The sequence below is a fragment of the Lygodium microphyllum genome, chromosome 15, assembly GCF_053477565.2.
Source record: "Lygodium microphyllum isolate KBCC chromosome 15, Lygodium_microphyllum_v1.1.10, whole genome shotgun sequence".
Lineage (NCBI taxonomy): Eukaryota > Viridiplantae > Streptophyta > Polypodiopsida > Schizaeales > Lygodiaceae > Lygodium > Lygodium microphyllum.
Window position 1 is genome coordinate 139,760,303 of NC_141149.1, and position 4,685 is coordinate 139,764,987.

Consider the following 4,685-nt stretch of genomic DNA (forward strand, 5'->3'; position numbering starts at 1 on the left):
ACCTTTCGAGCCTGCAAATCCCATAGGTGATAGCCCCTCTCATCTGCATCCCCATAACCAAGAAAGATGCATTTTCTAGACTTAGGATCCAACTTATTTCACTTGTCCTTGGGTACATGGTAGAAAGACTCATAACCAAAGACATGCAAATGAGCATATGAGGGAGGTTTTTTGGACCATATCTCCTCTACAACTTGATAATCAAGAGTAGTACATGGGGATTGATTGATCAAGTATACGATAGTAGTAACTGCCTCAATCCAAAAATAATGTGAACTTGCTCCTGAATTGTCCTATTTTCATGTGCTTAGCCATATCATTCTAGGGTAGGGTATATGGGGCGGTCAATTGATGTTTAATACCCCTCTTGGCATAAAACTACCCAAAGGCTTTAGAGACATATTCACCCCCATTATCTGACCTTAGGTATTTTAGCCTATACCCAGACTAGTTCTCAACCAAATCAATCCAATAGTGAAATGTAGCCAAGACATTTGATTTCTGCTTTATGGAAAATGCCCAGACCTTATGCGTATAATCATCAATGAAAGTAACGAAATACTTTGCACCACCTAATGACTTGTAGGGCATGGACCCACATACATCTGAATGAACGAGAGCCAATGGCTCATCCATGTATATCATACCAAACTTTTTATGTATATTACGTATCTGCATGCCATATAAACAATGATCACAAGACTCAAAGCACTTATAGTTAAGGGGCGAAAGATATTGCAAACGAATAAACATTTTCATTCTTTTTAAGGACACGTTCCCAAGGTGATGATGCCCAAGAGATACATGTGGAATTGCATTCATTGCCAAAATATGATCAACTAACCCATATACAAGTAAGGGGTAGAGATGATTGGACTTAGCATCACGTGCAATGACAAGATTCCCACAAGTAATCTTCCATGAGGAATCGCTAAAAGAAACTACATAACTTGCATCATCCAAAGTACCAATAGAGATAAAGCTCTTCATGAGAGTCGATACATGACATACATCATGAAGAGTAAACATGCAACCTGAACCAAATTGTAGCTAGATATCACTAATACCAACTACATGCAATGTTAGGTCATTACCCAAATAGACATATCCAGTCATACTGCGATAAGAGTGCAACCACTCTCTATGAAGTGTCACATGAAAGGAAGCCCCCGAATCTATTAGATAACATTGAGTGTACCCTGATAAAGCATCAGTGAGTTGTGAATATCAAGAGAAGAAGTTACAATGATGAAATCATCATCAAAATTTGTCTACACAACATTAATATCTTCAATCTTAACACTAGACTTGCTAGGGACAATGTTGTGATAATCATTTTTGTCTTGTACTTTACCTTTACCCTTGTCTTTATGCTTGTCCTTGCACATCTTATGGCAATGTGGCCAAATATACCCTACTTTCCCATAGTAATGGCAAGTCAATGACGACCTATGACCATGAGACTTATTGTGAGACTGTTCATATGACTGAGAACAAGACTGTTGAGAGTCTCTCCTACGTTAGTAATTATCATTCCTACCATTTGTAAGAAGTTGGAAATAGTTAAAATGTTGATAATATGCCATGTCACACTGACATTGTATATAAGGAGATAAGTTGTAATTTTCTACATCTTTTGACAAATCAATACATTTACAATCTTTCTCTCCCTTCTTGCTCTAAGCTTCCATGGCTTCTTCATCTTTCTTGTCTTTCTCTCTCCAATTCTAGTCTTTCTCTCTCCTCGTCACTCTATTTCTCTCTCTTCATGCAGTCTTTCTCTCTCCTCTTTCTCTCTCCCTAGTTCTCTCTCTGACAAGTGGTATCAGAGCTTTGGTTCTTGGTCCCAGTTAGTCCTTCATTTTCACCTAGTTACAACTTTCTAGTTACATGGAATTTTGAGTCACAGGTACACAAGTATGGGAGCAGTAGGGGAGTTTCCAAAGCATCTCTAGACCACAAGGACTACATGCAGAAGCATTAATGGCATCTTTCTTGGGAGTTTACATGCAGAAGCATTAATGGCAGCTTTCTTGAGAGTTTACACCTCTGTGATCACAAGGACTGCATGCATGAGCATTAATGGCAGCTTTCTTGGGAGTTTACACCTCTGTGACCACAAGGACTGCATGCAGGAGCATTAATGGCAGCTTTCATGAAGACCACATAGACCATGGCAGCCTTTCTTGGAGTCTTAAATGGAACTTGAACCAAAAATGGAGGCAGACAGACAAAGATGGCAGCTCGTTTTGCAAGCTCAAGCCAATTTTGAAGGTATTTTGGTAAAGGAGTGGTAACAGCAGTAAGGGAAGGCTTAAGTTAGGGTTACTCTTGAAGAGAGGCCTTTCCTTTCCTCTTCCCAAGCTCTCTTTCAAGCGTGTGACATCTAGAAGTAGGAGATCTTGACCTGGAGAGGCCTGCAATTAGTTCGTTCTGCATTTTGCTATCGATGTAAAGCTTGGAAAGCAAGGACTTCAGCTGCTTGCATTTGGGAGCAAATTGGTCAGGAATTATAGCCTCCTGATGTGTTGATTGATCCCCTTTTTTTTTAATCTGCATGTGGCATTCTTTCTTCCTCTTCTGCTTCATCCTTAGTTACTCCAAAATTACTTGAGATTTCGGCCAAGAGCACATCCTCCTCTCCTGATCCTCCTCCTTCATGATACTGTTCTTCTGTTAAGCTTCCATTCGGTACATCTTCTTGCACAAGCTCATCCCGTAGACTCATCATATTGTCAATCTCAGGCCCCTTGCCTTCTCCTCGCAAGTCCAGAAAATTAGCACGTCGGGCCTTCGCACCTCCTTTTACGGCCCGTGCTGTGTTTTCCTCCATCGATGCGAGAGTGCAGATGTCTTCCTCCAGGCTCCATGCATTTTTCTGAACAGTGGATGAAAGAGTCCTCCGGCTGCTTCTTCCACTTCAACCTCGGCTTGTACTTTGTCCTTTCCATAGCGGACTTCGAAGGCATCCTCCGGCTGCTTCTTCCACTTCAACCTCGGCTTGTACTTCGTCCTTTCCATAGCGGACTTCGAAGGCATCATGGCGGGTGTGCGATGCCCCATCCTGCTCATCTGCCTCGACAATCATGCCAAACACTCTGAATAGAGCCTCTTGAGCAGGGCACAAGCTTTGAGTGCCAAGAATTCGGTTTTCTCTGGTCAAGCACGAGAAGATAGCCTGCCATGGAAGATATCCCTTAGGGTAAGTGCAAGGGACTGAGCATGCCAGGGGATTGTCTGTTACACTGAGGGTGACAGATTGACGTTGAGAAGCCCCTCCTTGATACATCCTTGCGATGATGGGGTTGCACACGCTCTTCAGCTCCTTCATCTTGTCCTCAAACTCATCCGCCTCGGCCAGGTGATTTTTGCAGCATCCTCGATCTTCTTCTTGTCCGCAGCGTCCAGCTTCCCAGCAATCTTCTCATCTCGGATGGTGTTCCTCATGTTGTAGACATAGTTCTCCAAGGAATTATTCAATTCCACTTTCTTCTTGTGCTCCTCGTCCTCAGACTTGTACTTCTCCGCATCCTGCACCATCTTCTCAATCTCCTCCTTGCTCAGTCTCCCCTTGTCATTCGTGATGGTTATTTTGTTCTTCTGGCCAGTGGTCCTATCCTCTGCAGAGACACTGACGATGCCATTGGCATCAATGTCGAAACATACAGTAATTTGAGGGATGCCACGGGGGGGGGGGGGGGGCAGGGGGTATGCCAGATAGCTCAAATTTGCCAAGCAGATTGTTGTCTCTGGTCCTGGCCCTCTCACCTAGCAGAGAAAAATCACAAGAAGCCTGTGAATGCGGCGGTTGAGTGCACTCCCTGGACACTGAAGTCACTTCAGATTGTTCACTGGAGGAAACAGAGACATCGTGATCAGAGACGGAACATGGCTCGATATTGAACTTGTGGTCTTCACTCCCTGGACACTGAAGTCACTTCAGATTGTTCACTGAAGGAAACAGAGACATCGTGATCAGAGACGGAACATGGCTCGATATTGAACTTGTGGTCTTCATCAGCAAACCCAAGCTTCAACTCGTTCAAAAGGTTGTAACAGTGGCACTCTTCAAAAGGTTGTAACAGTGCAAAACTCAGAAAGAGATCTGCGAAGTTTGAAAGATTCACAAATTATTGACTACAGGGATCGACGATATTATTGATGACTGTAAGACCTTCTTCTTTGCTGGGCATGAGACCACATCAACATTGTTAATATGGGCTTTGCTCTTGAATGTAGTATATACATTCAAGCTTGATATTTCACACTTGCCAATGAAGTGCTAAGAGGTCATATGTGAGGCTTTCTGGATCGCAGATAATGACTCTGATTCTAGTTCAGGATATATATATTTAGGCATGCTACTGGAAGACCAGTGAATAAAATGAGCAGAGTTATGCTAAAGTGATGTTATCTTTTGAAGACTCATCTTCAAGAAGACACAGACTCTTTTGCAGCCCTGTTTCATCCTTTGACCACAAGCTGCCTCAGTAGTGAAGTCTTTTCAGAAGGCCCCAACATTTTGAAGTTGGAGGTGATTTCATTACAGCATCTGTAGATTGGTCGTATAACAGAAATCTTGAACATACTTTGCACAAACGTTTTGATGGTATGAAATATGATCTGAAGAAGGTGGAAGAAGTTCTTTATGATGTAAAAATCAGAGGCCTGTTGAAAGATACAGA

The 4,685-nt window shown here is 42.6% G+C and overlaps 1 pseudogene; it reads right to left on the bottom strand.

The window, feature by feature from the left end:
• Nucleotides 1-2,920: 2,920 nt before the first annotated feature.
• LOC148025136 (heat shock 70 kDa protein pseudogene) lies at nt 2,921-3,970 on the bottom strand (annotated as a pseudogene).
• Between the last annotated feature and the right edge of the window lie 715 nt (nt 3,971-4,685).